Raw genomic sequence first — 23921 nt, forward strand, 5'->3', positions numbered from 1 at the left:
CAGCCTTAGTTCTTCTCAGGCCCCGTCAGGCGAGGCTCTTCTCGGGATCCTCCCGGTTTCCACTATTCTCAGGTTCCCTCATCCTCGGCTCTTCTCGGGCCCCGTTCACCTTGGCTTTTCTCGAGCACCCCCCCCCTTCTTCAACTCTTCTTAGGCCCCTCTGGCCTCGGCTCTTCTCGGCCCCCCTTAGCTCAGGCTCCTCCCCCGCCTCCAGTATTGTCTAGCTCCCTCAGCCTCGGTGCTTCTCAGGACCCTTGGCTCTTCTCGTGCCGCACTAGCCGCAGCTCCTCTCAGGTCCCCTGGGCCTTAGCATTTCATAGGAACCGTAGCTCGATTCCTTTGGCGCCCCTCTGGCCTCGGCACATCTCGGGCTCCTCCGGCCTCAGCTCTTTTTCAGCCCCTCCAGCCTCCACGCTCCTGAGCCCCCTCGGTCTGCACTCTTCATGGGACCACTTCCTCCCAGCTCTTTTCCGGCCCCAGCTCTTCTTGGGGCACCCGTGTCCAATATTCTCTGACCGCTTCAGTCTCGGCTCATCTCGGGACATGCTGACAGAGTCTTTTTACGCCTCTCCAACCGTTGCTCTTCTCCGCCCCTCTTGGCCTTGACTTTTCTCAGGAACTGCAACACAGCCCTTATCGAGACCCTCCCCATGGCCTTTCTTAAGTCCCCATCCCGGCCCCAGATCTCCTCGGGGATCCATAATTCTCATGACCCTGGAGCTTTGGTTCTTCTTCGGCAACCTCAGCCTCAGCTCTTCTTGCGTCCACCAACCCGCATCCTGAGCTCTTCTCAATCCCTGCAGCTTCGACTCTTCTCAGGGCCCTCTCAGCTTTGGCACTGCTCAAGACCTGCCCCCTCGGTCTTGACTTTCCTTGGGACCCACGGCCCAGCTCCTCTCACAGTTTCCCCCACCATGGCTCTTCTCAGGCCCCCTTGGCCTCGATACTTCTGAGGCCCTCAGTTCTCCTCTGGCCCATTCGACTTTGGCTCTTCTTAAGATCTACGGCACCAGCTCCTCTCGTCCCCACACAACCCACCCCCCCCAAGCCGTGGCGCTTCTCAGGGCTGCCCCTTCCACTCGCAGCCCCTCTGACCTCGGCACCCCTCAGGACTCGCAGCCTCAGCTGTTCCAGGGCCCTCGGCTCATCTCGGGGTCCAAGTCTTGGCTCTTCTCAGGCACCCTTGGCCGAAGCTCGTCCCGGGCTCCCTCTGCTCCTCTTGGCCCTTTCTGGCCAAGGCGCTTCTCGGGCATGTCCTCAGGACGCGCTGATTTGGTTCTTCTTGGGCCCCCTCGACCTTGGCTATTGCCGAAGGCCACAGCCTAGCTTGTCTCGCGTTCTCTACCGCCTCCTGGCACGGGGTCTTCATGGGCCCCCTCAGCCTCGGCTTTTCCCAAGAGCAGCAGCCTAGCTCCTCTCGCATTCCTTTCCATCCCTTGGCACAGGCTCTTCTTGGGCCCCCTTGCTCGTCTCACCCGGACATACTCACAATCCTACCCTTGGACTCAGCTCTTTTTGGGACCTGCTCAGCCATGGCTCTTGAGACCTGTGGCACCTGCTCCTTTTGGGTCCCCCTGCCCGGGCTCTTCTAGGCCCCCTAGTCTCCTCTCTTCTCAGGCCTCCACAGCCACAGCTCTTCTCCAGAGCCCAGGCCTCGGCTCTTCTCAGGATTCCAGCTTAGACTCTTCTCGCGCCCACCCTGGCGTCCCTGGCTCTTCTTGGGCCTCCTCAGCATCGACTCTTCTCGCGGTCTTGTGTATTCTTAGGACCCACAGCGTCAGCTCTTGCACCCCCCCCCCCCAAAACTGGCTCTGTCGTGCCAATCCCCAGCCGTGGTTCTTCTCGCGTCACTTTGGTTTTGGCTCTCATCGGGAGGCCTTAGCACTTCTTCTTTGTCCCCCCCCCCCCCCCCCAGCAGCGGCTCCTCTTGTGCCCCCTCAGTTTCCTCTCATCGAGATCCGAGGCCTTAGCACTTCTCATGTGTCCCCTCCCACCCCCTCACCCCCTTCCCCCAGTAACGGCCCTTCTTGCGTCCCCTCAGTCCCGGCTCTTCTTGGGACAAGCAGCCTCAGCACTTATGGTGTCTCCCCTTGGATCTTCTCGCACCTCCCCTGGCCTTGTCTCTTCTCGCGCTGCTGCGGCCCCGTTTTTTTTCGGGATCCTCAGCGCTTCTCAGGTACAGTCAGTCTTGGCTGAGGACCTGCCATGTTGGCTCTTCTCGGTCCACTTAGCCTTGGCTCTTCTCAGGCCTCATCCATCCGCCCTCGGCTCCTCTTGGACGCCCTCGGCACTTCATGGGGTCTCTTGTCCTCGGCCTCCCGCGGCATCAGTTCCACTCAGACCCCGTGGCCTTGGCTCTTCTTGGGCCCCTTTGACCTCAGCTTTTCTCAGGACCTGAGGCCTCGATTCCTCTCGCCTCTGCGTACCTCCTGCCGCAGGTCTTCTCGGGCACCCTAGTCTCCTCTCTTCTCAGGCGTCCAAAGCCACAGCCCTTTGCGCAATACTGGCCCTTCTCACGTACTGTCTCCTGCAGCCTTGGCTCTTTCTGCAAACCTCTCAGACATGGATCTTCTCAAAACGATCAACCTCGGATTTCTGACCTACTTCCTGGCCCTCCCGGCCCTATCTTTTTCGGATTCCTTCAGCCTTGGCTGTTCTTGAGATCCCCTCAGCATCAGCACTTCTCAGGGCCCCTCAGCCTTGGCTCATCTCGGGCCTCCTCGGCTCTTCGCCAGGCCCCCGACCTCGGCTCATCTCAAGCCCCCTTGGCCTTACTTCTTCTCGGTATCTTCCAGCCTCTGCTCTTCTCGGGACCAGTGGCCTCAATGCTTCTCGCACACACCCCCTTACCAACCTCTTCTTGGATGCCCTCGGCCCAGGCTCGGCCTCTAACCTTGTTAGGACCCTTGGCCCTATCACTTCTCAGAACACGTGGCACGGTCTCACAGCACCTGGCCTTGGCCCTTCTTTGACCCCTCAGCCTCAGCTCTTCTCCAGCCCCCTCAGACTCAGCTCTGTTCTGGCCCCCTCAGCCTCGGCTCTTCTGGGGCCCCTTCAGCATTGGCTCTTCTCGGGACCCACGGGTGTGTCCAGAACCAGAGGGTCACAGTCTGAGGATTCAGGGTAAACCATTTTGGACATAGATAAGGAGACATTTCTTCATACAAAGAGTGTTGAGCCTGTGGAACTCATTACCACAGGAAGTAGTTGATGCTAAAACCTTGAATATATTCAACAGGCGACTGGATATAGCACTTGGGGAGAATCGGATCAAAGGATACGAGAAAGCAGGATTAGGCTATTGAGTTGGATGATCAGCCATGATCGTGATGAATGGCGGAGCTGGCTCGAAGGGTCAAAAGGCCTCCTGCTGCTCTTATCTTCTAAGTATCTACTCTTCTCAGAACCTGCAGTGTCAGCACAGGACCCATGGCGCCAGCTCTTTTCAGGCCTCAGTTCTTCGCAGATCCGCAGCCTCAGCTCTTCTTTGACCCCTCTGGTTTTGGCTCTAAATCAGTTCTCCTTGGGAGCGGCGGCCTCAGTTCTTCTTCCCCAAGCCTTGGATCTTCTTGGGCCCCCTCCACCTCGTCTCTTCTCTGGCCTCCTTGGCATCGGCTCTTTTCAGGCCTCCTCCTCATCAGCTCTTTCGAGTTCCTTTGGCCTCAACTCTTCTCGGGTCCCCTCAGGCCTCCACTCTTTCCGGGTCCCCTCGGCTTCTGCTCTTTTCGGCCTGGGCTCTTCTCGGGCCCACCTCGGCCTCTGCTCTTCTTGGGCCTCACTCGGCCTCTAATCTTCTCGGGTCACCCTCAACCTTTGCTCTTCTCGGCATTGATTCTTCTTGGGACCCAGGGCCTGAGCTCTTCTGAGGCCCCTCCGACCTCGGCTCTTATTGGGACCCATGGCCCCGGCTCTTCTTGGGCCCATTTGATCTTGTTTTATCTTGCGCGCCCCCGGCGCTTTCCGTGCCCGTGTCCTCGGTTCTTCTCAGGCCCCTTCGGCCTCACCTCACCCCCCCCCCCCCCATCCTCAGTTTTTCTCAAGCCACTCCAGCCTCGGCTTCTTGGGCCCACTCGCCCCGGCTCATTTTGGCACCCCCGGTCTCCACTCTTTTTGTGCCCCCTTGGCCTCAGCTGTTCTTGGGACTCCAAGGCCTCCATAGGCCCTCAGCCTTGTCTCTTCTCGAAATCCTTGTCCTTGGCTCTTCTCACACCACTCCGGCCTCAGCTCCTCTTGGCCTCGACCTTTCTTGGGAATTGCGGCTCAGTTTTTTCTGCCAGGCTGCCTCAGTCTTGACTCTTCTCGTGTCCCCTTGGCCCCAGCTCTTCTCAGGACCCTGCTGAGCTCCTATACTCTCAAGGCCCCTCAGCCTCAGTGCATCGCAGGCTCCCTAAACCTTGGCTCTTCTTGCATCTTCCCCATCCTCAGCTCTTCTGTGTCCTTGGCTCTTCTCGGGTCCCCTCGGTCTCTATTATCAAGCCCACTTGCCCCTGGTTCTTTCCTGGACTCCCGGCCTACATTTTTCAGGCCATGTTGACGCCAACCCTTCTCGGGGCTCCTTAGCCTCGTTTTCTCAGGCCCCCTCAGCTTTGCCTCTCTCTGGACCCTCGACCTCGGAGCTTATTGAGTACTCCCATGGATCTTCTTGGGCGACCCACACCCCGCCCGTCCTCAGCTCTTCTTGTGCGCCTGCAGCTTTAAAGAGTCTCAGGGCCCCCTCAGCCTCAGCTCCTCCTCTACGGCCTTGAAACTTCTTGCGCCGCACCCCCCTCTCGTCTCCCCTCCCCATCTTGAGCTCTTCTTGAGTCCCGCCGGCCTCAACTCTTCTCCGGCCCCCAGGCCTTGGCACATTTTTGGGGGGGCCCAGCCTTGGTTTTCCTCAGGACCCACGTCTCTTCTTGGCACCCACAGCCTATCCAACTGTGGAACCCCTGCATGGGTATGGCAGATGCCTGGGGTTCTCCAGAACCCAGTCTGGAAATCTCTAGCCTAAGGAGTAGAATGTGACAACCTTGAGAGTATAAATAAAGTTATGGACATCTAGAAGTGATTTAATGGCCATAACTTTCTGGTTCTCAGCATCGCATCTGGGGATACATCAATGATGCACTTGTGAGCCCCACTAAGAGGTTCCCACATGAGGCTTTACCCGGCAATTGCACAGAAGTGCTCACTTTCTCTGCACAACTGCGCTGGGCTGTGAACCATCCAACAGAAGCGATTGAAATCACTAACTTTGGATGGTTCTGCCAGTTTTACCCTGGTGGTTACTCTGAAAGTTAGAGAAAAAATAACTTCTAACTCCAGAGCAACTATCTAATAAAACCCAGACTCAGCCTCTCATGGGACATGCCCAGCACACACGACCCCCCCCCCCCCACCCCGCAGAGGGTCCACCACCCCGCCCCAAACCTGACTCAACCGCCTCACCCCCCCCACCATCTTGATTCCTCCCCAGCACGACCCCCCTGCATTGTGACCCATTCCGACCCACCGCACCCCTCCTCCCCCCCACTGCGACCGAGGCAGGCCCCCTCCTGATGTGACCCGGTGCGATCCCGTCCCTCCCAGGTTGAACCCCCTCCTGGACCTCCCCTCCCACCATTTCGGACTGACTTCTCACCTCTCCTGAACTGACAGGCCTCTCCCCAGACTGATCACAGCCTTCCTGGTTGTCCCCTTCCCCGGTCTGACCTCCCTCCCAGATTGACCACATCCCTCCTGGCCTTGCCCCCCCTCCCTTCCCTCCTCCGGTCCGACTCTCCCCGTCTTCTGGACTGAACCTCCTGCCTCTAGTCCGACTTCCCCAACCCTCAACCGACACCCCCATCCGGTCCGACCCTTCCCCCCAGACTGATTCCCCCCCCCCCCCCGCCATAAAAAGCGGGGTGTTTCTTACCTCCCTGCACCCAAGTTACTCCATGACGATGCAGCCAGGGCCACGTTTTGCTGCTCCTGTCTCATCCAGCCTAAGTGAGGAGGGCTGGGCGAGATAGGACTTTGGAATACCAATGTGGGCAAGTCTGTCGAGAGTGACAATCCGCCACAGATTGCCACTATGAGGGAGTTACAAGCAATGAGGTTCTGGACAAAAGGTCACTGGCAAAAATGAGAGTGTGTGGAATTGGCTGGATCCTTTTGACATGGGTTTTTAATTGTTTGGGATGTAAGAGACAAAGAGCAGAGATAAAAGGAATGAATTTTGATTGACTGTGTACTAATAGCGTTCCCTGGACCTGTACTAGAGCCCCAGGTTTGCACCATATATGTCAATGACTTGTACTTTCACAAATTGGGTTTGAAAGGCATCCTGTACACACTGAAGAAATTCAATTTCCTCATCCCCTTTATCCTATTGTAGCCAATTTATATTAGGGTAGTTAAATCCCCAGTGATTAATTTATCTATATATTTCTTCCTCCACTTCCCTTCCACTATTAGTTGGTGTGTAGACTTCACCTGTTAATGTGATTGATCCCTTATTATCTTTAATTTCTTTGGATTCTATTTTTGTTTTGCTAATAACTGTATTCCTTTTTTTCTGCAGCAAGTAATATTATCCCAGATAAGTACAATTATTCCCCCTCCCCATTTTCCCTCTCTATCTTTTCTAAATATGTTACACCTGGCATTTTTAAATTTCATATGAACATACAAAGAGTAGGAGTAGGCCATTCGGCTTCTGAAGCCTGCTCCGCCATTTAATAAGATTAACTGATATTAACCTCAAATCTGCATCCCGCCTACCCCCGATAACCTATCACTCCCTTGCTTACCAAGAATCTATCCACCTCTGCCTTAAAAATATTTAAAACCTGTTTCCACCACCTTTTCAGGAAGACAGTTCCTCTGAGAGAAAAACATTCTCATCTCTGTTTTAAATAGACAACCCCTTATTTTTAAAGTGACCCCTAGTTCTAGATTCTCCCACAAGGGGAAGCATCCTGTCAATGCCCCACAGGATATTATATGTTTCATCTAGGTCCCCTCTTACTCTTCTAAACTCCAATGGATACAAGCCGAGTCGGTCCAACCTTTCCTCACAAGACAATCCATCCATTCAGGTATTAGCCTGGGAACCCTTCTCTGAACTGCTTCTAATTCGTTTCCATCATTTCTTATGTAAGGTGACCAATATTATACAGTACTCTGGACATGATCTCACTAGTGCTCTGTATAACTGAAGCATAACCTCCTAATTAAATTCCCCTCACAATAAATGATAACAGTCTATTCGCTTTCCTAAATACTTGCTGTACTGGCATACTAGCCTTCCCGTCCTGATTTTCCACGCCTCACCTCAGCAATCCCTAATCTGTCCGGTTCTTCCCTACCCATGATTAGCTCTAGCTGTTCTGTTTTATTATGGACACTGTGTGCATTGCTGTGCAAGCATTTCAGCTAATTTTTGATAGGATTTCCATTCACTCTGTGTTCAATCATTCTAGACTTCCATCTGTAACATTAATTGAGCTATTTAAAAGACAATCAATAGGGTAGATACAGAGGGATTCTGAGCAAGGAAGCATGATGATCTAGTCCATTTGGGAGAGCAGTCAGGAAGTACTTTCAACATAAAGGGTAATGAAAATTTGGGATTACCTGCCCAAAAACATGTAGATGTTGGGCAAATTGAATTTTTCAATACTGTGAGGTCAATAGATTTTGGTTAGGGAAGCATATCAAAAGACAACAGCAACAATTTGTAATTATATAGCACCTTTAACATAATAAAAGGTCCCAATGCACTTCACAGGAATATTATCAAACGTAAACAATAATCCACATAAGGAGATAATAGGGCAGAAGTAAATTTTAAGGAGCATCTTAAAGATGAGGAGAGGGAGAGAGGTGGTCATGTTTAGGAGGGGAATTGCAAATTTTAAAATCTTGGAAACTGAAGGCACACCCACCAATGGTGGAGCCATTAAAATTGAGGATGTGCAAGAGGTCAGAATTAGAGGAGTGCAAGAGGTCAGAAAGCTGCAGGACTGCAGGAGTTTCCAGAAATAGGGTGGGGGTGGGTTCTGGAGGGATTTGAGTATCATGGGGTCTGGTATCAAAAGTATGCGAATCGAGTTGGAGTCCTTAGCTAATGGAATGGCAGAACAGGCTTGAAAGGCTCAACGACCTCATGATGTCCCCAAGTTTCACACTGCTCATCCCCTATCATTTGCATTGTCCTACCCGGCTTCTTCTCAATTCTTGGTTCCATTATCCACACATTCACCCAGCTAGACCTTGAAATATCCTTGCCTTCTCCTCTCATACCCCCCATAACGCCACAGCAGCTCGACAACAATTTGATATAATTGGAGAGTTTCTGAATTGCCCACGTCTTTCCTCACAACATACCACGAGAAAAAAAACACGATTCTGGTCAAATCTGTCGAGTGAAGTTTCCGCCAAAGTCCACATCACTCTGATGGCAGCCAGCGATCAAACACGCGGCGACGCCCCGCTTTTTTTCGCGCTCCCTCCCCCTCCCCCAACTCACAGGGTCGACCACAGCGCAAGCGCACCTCGGCCGCCGGCAAAAAAAAACCTAGCAACCAACGCGCGTCATATGAGCTGACAGTAGTCTCTGTTGCCTAGGGGTTGTTGCTACGCTAACGCAGCCGGGGAGGGGGGCTCGCGCCCGGCAGCTGTTGGGAAGAGAACGGATTTTGAACGCAGCATTCGAGCGACAGCGGGAGCCGCGCGGTTGCTGGGAGCGAGAGGGGCAGCGCACGGTACAGCCAGCTCGCCATGAACAGGTGGGTGACAAAAGCGGCGGCAGCAGCGGCCCTCAGCCTGGACCAGAGAGCGTTCAGCACAATCCACTGCTTAATGGCCGAAACTGCGGTCCTCTTTGTGATTCCAAAACATTAAACACACAGCAGCAATACCTTTGTTTAATTGTTGAGTATTTCAAATTATTGAATTTTTAAAAAAAAATTCCATTTGGAGCATGAACTAGCAAATGGCCCTGGCTTATGATAAATAGGCATTGGTTTTAAGTTAAAGTATTAAGGGGTTAGTATTCATTAATTGGTTTCCCCCCCCCCCCCCCCCCCCTCTCCACCGATCTTTGATTTAATGCTGTATTTCTTAATGGGAAAATAAGCGACAATTACTGTCAAAACGTTGGTAAGGGGAATTGCTGTGCCCTCTCGTATCTAATTGTGCTATTGACCTATAATTGAAATTCTACAAAGCTTTAAAAATTAACATGTGGTTTCCATGTATTAATTACTTAACATTTGAATGTGACCACTCATTTTAAAAAAAAACAATTGCACCGAATAAGTTTAGATAGTTGGCGTCTCAGTTTTGCTGACCAGGCCATTTGAAGGTGGAACATGTTTGCAGGTATCTCCTCTAGTGTGATCTAACTCACTCACAGCTTTAGGGGCAGCACGGTAGCACAGTGGTTAACACAGTTGCTTCACAGTTCCAGGATCCCAGTTTCGATTCCCGGCTTGGGTCACTGTCTGTGTCGGAGTCTGCACGTTCTCCCCATGTCTGCGTGGGTTTCCTCCGGGTGCTCCGGTTTCCTCCCACAATCCAAAGATTTGCAGGTTAGGTGGATTGCCCATGATAAATTGCCCTCAGTGTCCAAAAGGTTAGGTTGGGTTACGGGAATAGGGTTGAGGGCTGGGTTTAAGTAGGGTGCTCTTTCCAAGAGCCGATGCAGACTCGATGGGCTGAATGGCCTCCTTCTGCATTGTAAATTCTATATTGTATCAATCACTTCAACATTTAGGAAACTAAATGTAGGTGGAACTGCCACTTTGTTGGACACATCTCTTCTGTTTGTAGGTATGAATTTAATTTTTAATTCAGCCTTCTGATTCATAGAATAGCCATTATGAGATTTTTCCTCCCTTTTTTATATTTTAATTATTCAAATTATTTTGGCCTTCCGATGACTGACTAAGTACCTAACTTAACTGATAAAACTTTTGTTCAACATAAATTATATTTTCTCGAGTATGTTGGCAGCAACATCCACCCCCCCCCCCCCACCCCCCCACCCCCCCACCCCCCCACCCCCCCACCCCTCCATGTGGAAGTGGTTAGCATGTTTGAAATCACTGTTGATTTCTCTACCTTTCATTGTCAAATTTGGGATGCCCTGTCTTAGTCAGCCCAATATCTGTACCAGATGTCTGTACCATAGGTAGCACAGACCCAGAAGAGGTGACAACACAGTGGTATACAGTCTGGAGAGAGTTGTGCTGGGAGCCTTCAATATTGACTTTGGCCCCATGAAGTCTCATGTGATCAAGTGAAATGTGGGCATGGAAACCGACTGCTGAATCAGTACTCCTCCATGTTGTACGCCACCTGGAAAAAGCACTGAGGTGGCAAGGGCACAGAATATACTCTGGGTGGGGGACTTCATTTTTTTTTTCGGTTCATGGGATGTGGGTGTCGCTGGCTGGGCCAGCATTTATTGCCCATCCCTGATCGCATTTAAGAGTCAACCACATTGCTGTGGATCTAGAGTTGCATGTAGGCCAGACTAGGTAAGGATGACAGATTTCTTTCCCTAAAGAGCATTAGTGAACCAGATGGGTTTTTACGACAATCAACAGTGGTTTCATGGTCACCTTTAGACTTTTAATTTTATCAAATTCAAATTTCACCATCTGCAGTGGTGGGATTCAAACCCTGGTCCCCAGAGTATGACTCTGGGTCTCTGGATTGTCCAATGACAATACCATTATGCCACTGCCTCCCACAAGTACATTGATGTCTACACCAAGAGTGGCTCGGTAGGACCACTACTGAGCAAGGTGGCCGAGTCCTAAAGTACATAGCTGCTAGACTGGGTCTGCGGTAGGCGATAAGGGAACTAACAAAAGGGAAAAAAACCTACTCAAACTTGTCCTTGCCAATCTACCTGCCACTGATGGAACTGTTCATGACAGCATTAGTAGGAGTACCACTGCACAGTCCTTCTGGAGGTGAAATGCCATCTTCACGTTGAGGATATCTTCCATTGTGTTGTGTGGCACTACCACTGTACTTGGTGGGCAATTAAACAACTAAAAGGAGGAGGCTTCAAAAATATCCCTGTCCTCTGTGATGAGGGAGCCTAGCATATCAGTGCAAAAGATAAGGCTGAAACATTTGCAACCATCTTCAGCCAGCAGTGCTGAGTGGATGATTATCTCACCCTCTTCCTGAGGTATCTGGCAAAACAAATGCCAGTTGTTAGCTAATTCGATTCATGCCATGTGATATCAAGAAATGGCGGAAGGCACTGGATACTGCAAAATCTGTGGGTCCTGACAAACCTCTGGCAAAGGTACTGAAGATTTGTCTCCAGAACTAGCAGCTCTCCTGGCAAGCTGTTCTGGTACAGCTACAAAACAAATCTATCTGGCAATGTAGAAAATTGCCCTGGTGTTTCCTGTCCATAGAAAGCAGGACATATCCAATCCGTACAATTACCACCCATCAGTCTATTCTCGATCAACAGCAAAGTGATGGAAGTTGTCATCAGTAGTGCTGTCTAGTGGTATTTGCACAGCAACAACCTGCTCACCGAAGCTCAGTTTGGGTACTACGAAAGTTACTCGGCTCACGACCTCTTTACAGCCTTGGCCCAATCGTCGACAAAACAGCTGAACTCGAGGTTAGGTAAGAGTGACTGCCCTTGATATCAAAACTGCATTTGACCGAATATGGGATCAAGGAGCCCCAGCCATACACAAGTCAATGGAAATCAGGGGGAAATGTCTCCGCTCATTGGAGTTATACCTAGCACAAAGGAAGATGGTTGCAGTTGTTGGATGTCAATTATCTCAGTCCGGGGACATCACTGCAGAAGTTCTTCAGGGTAATGTCCTAGGCCCCAAACATCTTCAGTTACTTCATCAATGGCCTTCTCTCCATCACAAGGTCGGAATTGGAGATGTTTGCTGATAATTGCACAAAGCTGCACTCCTCATACTGAAGCAATACATGTCCATATGTAGCAAATTCTGGATCATATTCAGGCTTCGGCTGATAAGTTGCAAATAACATTCATGTCGCACAAGTGCCAGGCAATGACCATCTCCAGCAAGGGAGAGCTTAACTATTCCCTTTGACATCCAATGGCACTACCATCTCTAAATCCTTAAATCCGTCCCTGCCCCCATCAACATTCTGGGGGTTGATTATCTTTGACCAGAAATGTAACTAGATTATCCATATAAATACTGTGACTAGAAGAACTGTTCAGAGGCTGGGAATTCTATGGCGGGTAACTCTCCTTCTGACTCCCCAAAGTCTGCCCACCATCTACAAGGCTCAAGTCAGGAGTGTAATGGAATAGAACACAGAACATTACAGCGCAGTACAGGCCCTTCGGCCCCTGATGTTGCGCCGACCTGTGTAACCACTCTAAAGCCCATCTACACTATTCCCTTATCATCCATATGTTTATCCAATGATCATTTAAATGCCCTTAATGATGGCGAGTCCACTACTGTTGCAGGCAGGGCATTCCACGCCCTTACTACTCTCTGAGTAAAGAACCTACCTCTGACATCTGTCCTATATCTATCTCCCCTCAATTTAAAGCAATGTCCCCTCGTGCTAGAGGAAAAAGGCTCTCACTGTCCACCCTATCTAATCCTATGATCATCTTGTATGCCTCAATTAAGTCACCTCTTAACCTTCTCTCTAACGAAAACAGCCTCAAGTCCCTCAGCCTTCCCTCATAAGATCTTCCCTCCATACCAGGCACATCCTGGTAAATCTCCTCTGCACCCTTTCCAATGCTTCCACGTCCTTCCTATAATGCGGCGACCAGAATTGCACACAATACCCCAAATGCGGCCGCACCAGAGTTTTGTACAGCTGCAACATGACCTCATGGCTCCGAAACTCAATCCCTCTACCAATAAAAGCGAACACACCGTACGCCTTCTTAACAACCCTCTCAACCTGGGTAGCAACTTTCAGGGATATATGTACATGGACACCGAGATCTCTCTGCTCATCCACACTACCAAGAATCTTACCATTAGCCCAGTACTCTGTATTCCTGTTTTTCCTTCCAAAATGAATCACCTCACACTTTTCTGCATTAATCTCCGTTTGCCACCTCTCAGCCCAGCTCTGCAGCTTATCTATGTCCCTCTGTAACTTGGAACATCCTTCCGCACTGTCCACAACTCCACCGACTTCAACGTCATCTGCAAATTTACTTACCCATCCTTCTACGCCCTCCTCCAGGTCATTTATAAAAATGACAAACAGCAGTGGCCCCAAAACAGATCCTTGGGGTACACCACTAGTAACTGGACTCCAGGCTGAACATTTCCCATCAACCACCACCCTTTATCTTCTTCCAGCTAGCCAATTTCTGATCCAAACTGCTAAATCACCCTAAATCCCATGCCTCCGTATTTTCTGCAATAGCCTACCGTGGGGAACCTTATCAAACGCTTTACTAAAATCCATGTACACCACATCAACTGCTTTACCCTCGTCTACCTGTTTGGTCACCTTCTCAAAGAACACAGTAAGGTTTGTGAGGCACGACCTACCCTTCACAAAACCGTGTTGACTATCTCTAATCAAATTATTCCTTTCCAGATGATTATACATCCTATCTCTTATAAACCTTTCCAAGACTTTGCCCACAACAGAAGTAAGGCTCACAGGTCTACTGGTCTATAGTTACCGGTGTTGTCTCTACGCCCCTTCTTGAACAAGGGGACAACATTTGCTATCCTCCAGTCTTCTGGCACTATTCCTGTAGACAATGATGACATAAAGATCAAAGCCAAAGGCTCAGCAATCTCCTCCCTAGCTTCCCAGAGAATCCTAGGATAAATCCCATCTGGCCCAGGGAACTTATCTATTTTCACACTTTCCAGAATTGCTAACACTTCCTCCTTATGAACCTCCAGCCCGTCTAGTCTAGTAGCCTTATCTCTGTATTCTCCTTGACAACATTGTCTTTTTCCTGTGTGAATACTGACGAAGAATATGCATTTAGCAACTCTCCTATCTCTTCGGACTCCAAGCACAACTTCCCACTACTGTCCTTGACTGGCCCTACTCTTATCCTAGTCATTCTTTTATTCCTGGCATATCTATAGAAAGCTTTAGGGTTATCCTTGATCCTACCTGCCAAAGACTTCTCCTGGCTCTTCTTACCTCTCTCTTTAGGTCCTTCCGAGCTAACTTGTAACTCTCGAGCGTCCTAACTGAACCTTCACGTCTCATCTTTACATAAGCCTCCTTCTTCCTCTTGACAAGTGATTCAACTACTTTAGTAAACCACGGTTCCCTCGCTCGACCACTTCCTCCCTGCCTGACAGGTACATACTTATCAAGGACACGCAGTAGCTGTTCCTTGAACAAGCTCCACATTTCAATTGTGCCCATCCCCTGCAGTTTCCCTCCCCATCCGATGCATCCTATGTCTTGCCTCATCGCATCGTAATTGCCTTTCCCCCAGATATAACTCTTGCCCTGTGCTATACACCTATCCCTTTCCATCGCTAAAGTAAACGTAATCGAATTGTGGTCACTATCACCAAAGTGCTCACCTACCTCCAAATCTAACACCTGTCCTGGTTGATTACCCAGTACCAAATCCAACATGGCCTCGCCTCTCGTTGGCCTATCTACATACTGTGTCACGAAACCCTCCTGCACACATTGGACAAAAACGGACCCTTCTAAAGTACTCGAACTGTAGTGTTTCCAGTCAATATCTGGAAAGTTAAAGTCCCCCATAACAACTACCCTGTTACTTTTGCTCCTATCCAGAATCATCTTTGCAATCCTTTCCTCTACATCTCTGGAACCTTTCAGAGGTCTATAGAAAACACCCAACAGGGTGACCTCTCCTTTCCTGTTTCTAACCTCAGCCCATACTACCTCAGTAGACGAGTCCTCATCAAACGTCCTTTCTGCCACTGTAATACTGTCCTTGACTAACAATGCCACCCCTCCCCCTCTTTTAACACCTTCCCTGAGCTTACTGAAATATCTAAACCCCGGCACCTGCAACGACCATTCCTGTCCCTGCTCTATCCATGTCTCCGAAATGGCCACAACATCGAAGTCCCAGGTACCAACCCATGCCGCAAGTTCACCCACCTTATTCCGGCTGCTCCTGGCATTGAAGTAGACACGTTTTAAACCACCTTCCTGCCTGCCAGTACACTCCTGCAACTTTGAAACCTTACTCATGACCTCACTACTGTCAACCTCCTGTGTACTGGTGCTACAATTCAGGTTCCCAACCCCCTGCTGAACTAGTTTAAACCCTCCCGAAGAGCATTACAAATTTCCCCCCCAGGATATTTGTACCCCTCTGGTCCAGGTGTAGACAATCTCATTTGTAGAGGTCCCACCTACCCCAGAATGAGCCCCAATTATCCAGGTATCTGAAACCATCCCTCCTGCACCATCCCTGTAGCCACGTGTTCAACTGCTCTCTCTCCCTATTCCTCGTCTCGCTAGCACGTGGCATGGGTAACAACCCAGAGATAATAACTCTGTTTGTTCTAGATCTAAGTTTCCACCCTCGCTCCCTGAATTCCTGCCTGACATCCCTATCCCTTTTCCTACCTATGTCATTGGTGCCTATGTGGACCACAACTTGGGGCTGCTCCCTCTCCCCCTTAAGGATCCCGAAAACACTATCCGAGACATCGCGGACCTTGGCACCTGGGAGGCAACACACCAACCGCGGGTCTCTCTCGTTCCCACAGAATCTCCTATCTATCCCCCTAACAATGGGGTCTCCAATGACTAATGCTCTACTCCTCTCCCTCCTTCCCTTCTGAGGAACAGGGACAGACTCTGTGCCAGAGACCTGTACCCCATGGCTTACCCCTGGTAAGTTTCCCCCCCCCCCCCCCCCCCAACAGTATCCAAAGCGGTATAAGGGGAACGACCACAGGGGATCCGTGTACTGACTGCTTCCTCCCAGCCCCTCTCACCGTCACCCATCTATCTTTAGTCTTCGGAGTAACTACATCCCTGAAGCTTCTATCTATGACCACCTCTGCCTCCCGAATGATCCGAAGTTCATCCAGCTCCAGCTCCAGTTCCTTAACATGGTTTCTGAGGAGCTGGAGATGGGTGCACTTCCCACAGGTGAAATCAGCAGGGACACTGACGCGTCCCTCACCTCAAACATTCTGCAGGAGGAACATTGCACTACCTTCCCTGCCATCCCCTCTAGATAAAACAAGAAAAAGAAAGGAAGAGCTTACCTGATATTCACTCAACCCCTTAGGTTAGAGGAGGTGGAAGGGTGGGGGACACTACAAGTGTAGTGTCTCGGGTTTAGCAACCGCCCAACTTATATACAGGTACTAACAAATCTTCCCATAAATCCCCACGGCCGACTTCCTGCAGTTCTGAAGGTAAGTTTTTAAAGACGTAAACTTACCTTCCCGACAGACCCCTGGCCACTGCTCCCGCCGAAAATCTGAAGGCCGCTTCTCCTGCAAGGTAAGTTTTTAAAGGTTAAACTTAGCTTCCCGAAAGACCCCTGGCCACTGCTCCCGCCGAAAATCTGAATACTCTCCACTTGCCTGGATGAGTGCAGCTCCAGCAGCACTCCATAATCTGTACTCCTCCAAGAGAAAGCAGCCCTCTTGATTGGCACCCCTTAATCTGTACTTCATCCAGGAGGCATGCATTCCTCTTGATTGGCGCACCTTTAACATTCACTCCCTCCACCACAAACGCACAGTGACAGCAGTGTGTATTGTCTACAAGATGCACTGCAGGAATTCAGCAAGGCTCCTTCAACAGCACCTTCCAAGTCTGTGATCTCTATCGTCCAGGAGGACAAGGGCAGCAGATATCTGGGAACACCACCACCTGAAGTTGCCCTCCAAACCACATACCATCCTGACTTGAAACATCCCTTCTCTGTCACTGGAGTGAAATCCTGGCTCTCCCTAACAACACTGTGGATATTCCTATATGGACTGCAGCAGTTCAAGAAGGCAGCTCACTACTCTGTTTTTAAGGGCAATTGGAAATGGGCAATAAATTCTGGCCTAGCCAGCGATACCTGGTCCCATCAACAAATAAAAAAAATACAAGTTATATCTATAACGACTTTGCAAATTCTGATGTTAACGTGTCTTTTTTGCTGAGATGAGGACTAACATTAGTTTTTGTTTAATTTCATATCCTCCATGGCAAACATTGTTAATAAAGTACTTGCAATTATTGAAATATTCTGCCTGCTGAAAGTTGTGGGTTCAAATTCAACCCCAGATGTTGAACAAAACATTTATGGTGTATCAGTACAATACTGAGGGAGTTCTGTATTGCCAGAGATAATGACTGTCAGGTGAAACATTGAATAGATGACTGTATTACCAGGTGGACATAAAGTCCCAGGGCACTGTTTGGAGAAGAGCGGAGAGATTTCCTCGTTCTGGCCAGTATTTGTCCCTTAATCAAGATCATTAAAACCAATTATCTGGCTATTGATTTTATTGCTGTTTGTGGGAACTTTCTTTGTGCAGATTGATTGGCTTGTGTACACTACAAGTGATTGCACTTCGACAATATTAATTAGCTATAAAGCATTTTTGTAAGGCCCAGAGGTTATGAAAGATGCCAGATAAATGTAATGTTACTTCTGCTTTATTTTGCTGCTTAACTGGGTAATAAAATGGACCTGTGCTTCAATGAATGTAGTTTTCCCCCCCCCATCATATGCCCTCTAAAATTATGGCGGCACGGTAGTACAGTGGTTAGCACTGTTGCTTCACAGCGCCAGGATCCCAAGTTTGATTCCGACTTGGGTCACTGTCTGGGTGGAGCCTGCACGTTCTACCCGTGTCTGTGTGGGTTTCCTCCGGGTATTCCGGTTTCCACAAGTCCCGAAAGACGTGCTTGTTAGGTGAATTGGACATTCTGAATTCTCCCTCTGTGTACCCGAACAGGCGCCGGAGTGTGGCGACTAGGGGCCTTTCACAGTAACTTCATTGTAATGTTAATGTAAGCCTACTTGTGACAATAATAAAGATTATTATTATTAAAATTGGAAGATATAGTAGAACTCTAGTATTTTTACAGTAGATGAAGTTCAAAATGGGGCAAGTAGAAATCAGTTACTGTTACATTTTTGAATGGGACAAGTACCAAATCAGTTACTGTTAAGTACAATTTTTTGTCTAACAGCACATCCTGATTGCTAGTCATTTAGACCATGCGAACATTGACTTAGAAAGAACATCAGCTTAGGTAGTCATTTGATCTCTGTACATTCAACATTTTTCAATGCCGATGAATAAAGGGCACAAAGTCAATAAAACTAGCTCCCCACCAAGGAACATTTATTGTACCCTTTAAGATATTTTAATATCCTTTTTGTTAACTGAGCCAAATTCTCAGTGTATGAGTAAATACATTTTATTGGTTTTACTTTTATTGAGCTTTTATGTTGTCTACACTTTGTTATAAGCTTCTACTTCTAGATGACAGAAAGTACTGGCAATATAAAGTTTCAGATCTTGTGTTGTGTAAAGGCTTTAAACTTTTTGCCTCTGCAACTGCAGCTACAACTATTATTGTATTCATGCATGTTAAAGTCATTTATATGATGCATTATATACTAAGAGCTCAAGTATAGACATGCAACATTATAAAGTATTGTTTACTCTGGTCATAGCAACCTCAGTGCATTGTTTTGATTACTCCAGCTTTGTGCTGAAAATTTTCTTTATACAAGTTGTATACACTCCATTTGTATCTTGTTCAATATTTGCCATATACTTTGAAACAGTGTTGCTGCCAGGCACATAGACAACCAAGGTAAGACAAACGAGGCAAATCAGCTTTAAGGCAGGATAGTGAATTTTCAATGATGAATTCCAAGTATCTGGTCCTCGAAGAGGAAGATAACCTACTATGTATTAAACTGTTGGATGTAGATGTGTTCTGTATATACCTCCAGCTTTTCTCAGAATTGTGATGGGAGTTTTGCTAATAGTAATAATTAGCAAGTACGTGAACATGGATAGCTGTGAAGAATTACATGATTTCCCTTAGATATAGAAATACAGTAAAAATAATTGTTTAGATTTCAAGGTCCTAGTTCTGACTCTTGTTTTGTACTTAATTAATTAGACTTTTAAAAAAATTCTAGATTTGTCCAATGATGACCATGAAACTATTGGCGATTGTCGTAAAAACCCATCTGGTTCGTTAATGTCCTTCAGGGAATGAGATCTGCTGTCCTTACCTGGTCTGGCCTACATGTGACTCCAAATCCACAGCAATGTGGTTGACTCTTAAAAGGCCATTCAGTTCGAGGGCAATTAGGGACGGCCAATAAATGTTGGCTTTGCCTGCGACACCAATATCCAAGAATGTATAAAAAAAAGTATCAAATGTAATTTACATTTGGATCATGTTTTCTGCCCCTGTGTTAATAATTAGTGCTTGTAGACTAGATAACTTCAGTGGATTATAAATCAAGAACTCTCACAATTCAGATTGGTAATTGTCTTTACTTTGTAAATAATGACATTCATTGAAGTACTTTCTTTCAAATGACAATTTGGTACTATTGACTTTCCTTTATCCCATTACTGGAGCTTTCTGCAATTCACAATAACTTGAATTTACATAGTTATTTTAATTTGGAACCAAATCACAAGGTGTTTACTGAAATAAGAACAGAACTGTACCATCTTCAGGAACTGGACCTGCAGCTGCAGAGCAGGGTGAGAACGGTGCTGCCATTTGCTGTCAAGCTTACCATGACCCTCATTCTAAACCAGTGGATCTTTCCAAGTTAGGGCCAGTGTCATTGCTGACATTTCTCAATTCGCCATGCATCACTGCACTGGGAGGTCCCTTAAGCATAGAAAAGGAACCTCATTGGCTTCGTGCTGGGCAGGAGTGGGCAGGTGGCTTTTCCCAGGTAGTGGGTTTCCCATTGGAGCCCACTGATTGCATGCATGTAGCTCACCACAACTCAGTGTGTAAATGTTCTGTAGCTGCAAAGGATTCCATGCCTTAAACATGTAATTGCTATGCAACCATGTACTGACCATCATGTCGATAAATTACTGCTATTCTGTCACAATGCTTTCATCCCATGTTAGTCCATTTCTGCCATCTTTGAGCCACCATATCTAACCAAAGGGCACTATGATGAGTGCTACCCATTGTACACAGGGCTACTGACTGACCACCACCTGACCACATTTGGATAGTGCTCCTACCATAAGAGCCATACTGCCATACGAATCATCGTGGAGCAGACCATCGCTGTCCTGAAAGATCAGTTTTGGTCCCTGGAACGCTCTGGGGTAAGTGGGGGCTGGCGAAACCCTCCATTGCTCGCTGGAGCATGTTTAGTGGTTCATGATGCTCATCACCTGGATTATGAAGAGGAGACTATGCCAGAGTGAGATATAGATGGGGTATGTTATTGGAAATCTGGTTCAAAATGTAAGTTCTAGTAAAAACAATTCTCGACTTTAAATTTAAATCGAGTCATGCTCGGACATAGAAATTTCAACCTTCAAGTGAGTTAAATAGCCTTGTTAAGCAGGGAACTGCCTGGCAGCGGCAGTTGTGTGTCAATTAGCTGAAAGTAGTTGGCCAATAGGTCTTGATTACCGTAGCAGGAAGCTAAACTAATTAGTGACTCAACATAGGCTCTACAGAAACAGACAGGTTTTTCAAACCGTATAGGGTTAGGGGATGCACAGAGACAAAACTGACTAGTGTCTCATCAGAGGCTCTATATAGACAGGTTTTTCAAACTGTACAGAGTAAGGGGATGCACACAGGAGACTGTGCTGGAATGAGACGTAGACAGAATGCGTAGTTGGGAATTTGGTCCATGTGGGAATTCAATGCTCCTTTTCTGAACTTTTGTTCAGCCTTTGGTATTGATGAGTTTTCTTCCTTTGTGCCCAAGCTAGGTGAGTGCAACTTTAAGTTGTCTGACAGTTTAGAGGCAGTCGAGGGATCGAGAGGTGAAGATAAGATTTGATCAAGCTGTGTGTCATCAGCATGCATGCAGAAACTGGCACTGTGTTTTTGGATGATGTTCCCAAGAGACAACATGTAGATGCAGCAGGGGCAGTTAGGGGCAGCACGGTAGCCTTGTGGATAGCACAATTGCTTCACAGCTCCAGGGTCCCAGGTTCGATTCGGGCTTGGGTCACTGTCTGTGCGGAGTCTGCACATCCTCCCCGTGTGTGCGTGGGTTTCCTCCGGGTGCTCCGGTTTCCTCCCACAGTCCAAAGATGTGCGGGCTAGGTGGATTGGCCATGATAAATTGCCCTTAGTGTCCAAAATTGCCCTTAGTGTTGGGTGGGGTTACTGGGTTATGGGGATAGGGTGGCGGTGTTGACCTTGGGTAGGGTGCTCTTTCCAAGAGCTGGTGCAGACTCGATGGGCTGAATGGCCTCCTTCTGCTCTGTAAATTCTATGCGAAATAGGGCGGCACAGTGGTTAGTGCTGATGCTTCACAGTGCCAGGGGCCCGGGTTCAGTTCCAGCCTTGGGTGACTGTCTGTATGGAGTTTACACATTCTCCCAGTGTCTGTGTGGGTTCCCTCCTGATGCTCGGTTTCCTCCACAGTCCAAAGATGTGTGGGTTAAGTGAATTGGCCATGCTAAAATTGCCCATTTTGTGTTCAAGGATGTGCCAGTTAGGTGAGGCTACAGGATATAGGACTGGGGAGTGGGTCTAGGTAGGTGCCCCTTCAGAGGGACAGTGCAGACACAATGGGCCGAATGGTCTCCTTCTGTGCACAACATTTTTTTAAACAAAAGCACAAATAAAAATATGCACAAATAAACCTAAGTAATGCCAAATGGCATTAGATACCCTGTGACAGAAAAATCTGGGCCATTAATTATTTTTAGGATTGCTGCAGACGTTAGAATAAGGGAAAAGGGACCTACTTTCTTTCTGATTTCAAAGATAGCTCTTGCTTAATTTTTAATTTTGGTACAGTACTGCGTAACATGTAAATTTCACATATATTTAATGTCGTCTTCTTGAGTTTATTGCTTGAAGGCGTGTGCAACCCATGGCGCTACAACCTCCACCACAGGTAGAACAGGGGGGCAGGTCCTAAATTCACCCTGCAGATAGAACGGAGATCGAACCCTATGGTGCTAACACCAATCTCATCCACATGGCCGGCCAGCCAGCTGAGCCCACTGGCCTCCCAAGGAGACTTGCTGTGGCGCTATACACTTTGTTTGATATATAAAATAGATTCATATATTGCACATGGACTCGTTATGTCTGGTGTTAGAATTTCAGTTTTATCTGGTACTTAAACGTAACTTTTCCATTTAACTTTGTTAAATTTGCCTCTTGACATCATCAGATGCAAGCTTCCTGTTTAACAGAAAGAGGAAAAATCATCAGGAGATTGAATTTAGGTCAAACTGTGGCATTTCTAATCAATGGATCAGAGGGGCATCATCGAGTAGGCATTTAGAAATCTAGGTGAAGATGTGAAATATAGTGTCGGGGAAGATTTCTTTATGGGATTGAAGGTAGAAATGAAGTGGTAATTGTTACCATGTGACTTCTATTCCTGGAATAAATACAATTTGATTTCTATGTTATTTTCAAATATTTATCCGACACGTTTTTGTATTCTTTGCTAGTAATTTCATTTAGGTATGGAAAACTAGTCTGTGTCGGGTGAGTGATTTTGATTTGATGATTATTTTGAATTAGGAGTGATTTAGCTCTGTGCAATTGTGTTGAATACCAAGTTTTATTAGCAAAAACACGGTAATCAATTTTATACTATGTCTTAACTCCCAAACCATGAGTAAACTATTCAGGCTAACCTGTGCTATTACAGAATGTGGACATTGTATTCTTGTTTATCTAAATTAAACTTCACATTCAAATAAGACCCTGGTTTGGTCAGTAAATAATGACTGAACTTGGATTGTATTTTTCTAGCAGCAATGATATAGAGGTTTAAAAAACCCTGAGGTAAACTTTCATTCTTATTAATTTTACAACTGTTGGCTGCTGGAACTGAAAGATTAAATGCTAGCAAATGGATGTAGAAATATAAGAGGATTCAAAATCCTATAATGAAATGACCTAATTGACATTTCTTTGGAATGAAAGCTGCTTGTAGTTTACGTATTCTCACTATGGTTTAAAAACGAAACATCCAGTCAGGTTTTAATATGAATATTTGGCACCTTAAAATATAATTTAAAAGTGGCACAAGTTTCATTAATATTTTCAACAAATTAAGTATAATAAATACCTAGTTCAATTTAACAAAAACATTTACAGCTGAGTTTAATTGTACTATATTTAGATTTATTTAAATTTACAGCCTGTTATAACCTACCCAGATCCTATTGGGGACAATTACTTCCCCCATGTTACTTGAGGAATATGAGCTCCCCCAATGAGAGGGGGGTAGGGAAATCATTAGCAGCGCAGCTATATAAATAGAGCTGGCTAGTGTGGTACCAACTAGAGTGGGAACCAGTAGTGAACTACTGTCCGTGTACATATTCTTGTAAATAAAGTTACTTTCTGCTTGACTCTACAAACTCGAGCTGGATTCTTCGTGACCCTCACAAAACTGGCAACGAGGGTTAAAATTGGATAGCTGTCTACGTTGCTGAAGCCACCTCCTTGGACTTTTTGTTGGATACAGTTTTTAAGTTTTCTTTCTGTTGCACCATGCCTCTTTACGGATGTTTGGGTGTATTTGACGCAGCGCTGGAGAATTGGAACCTGTACGCACAAAGAATGCGTTACTACTTCCGGGTGAATAACATCACTGAAAACGAATGGCAGGTGGTCATTTTGCTAACCACCTGTGGCGTGCATAGGTTCAGGGTGGTAAGAAGCCTTGCGTACCCAGCTGCACTCAACGGTAAAACATTTGATGAGCTTGTGACTTTAGTGGGACAACATTTTAATCC

At 47.4% G+C, this 23921-nt stretch overlaps 1 protein-coding gene across 5 annotated transcripts in view; it reads left to right on the plus strand.

Annotated features, from left to right (window-relative positions):
• The first annotated feature begins 8542 nt into the window (after positions 1-8542).
• The window catches only part of ccdc181 (coiled-coil domain containing 181), a 91569-nt gene continuing 76190 nt past the window's right edge, over positions 8543-23921 (plus strand). For 2 of the 5 annotated variants that reach the window (XM_072513801.1, XM_072513802.1), the window contains exon 1: positions 8546-8753. The gene's annotated coding sequence lies outside the window, so the exon portion shown is untranslated. Of the gene's footprint in view, positions 8754-23921 lie in introns of all 5 variants that reach the window. The other 3 variants (XM_072513804.1, XM_072513805.1, XM_072513803.1) reach the window with 3 other exon arrangements.

Source organism: Scyliorhinus torazame, chromosome 8 (assembly GCF_047496885.1).
Source record: "Scyliorhinus torazame isolate Kashiwa2021f chromosome 8, sScyTor2.1, whole genome shotgun sequence".
In the NCBI taxonomy this organism is placed as follows: Eukaryota; Metazoa; Chordata; class Chondrichthyes; order Carcharhiniformes; family Scyliorhinidae; genus Scyliorhinus; species Scyliorhinus torazame.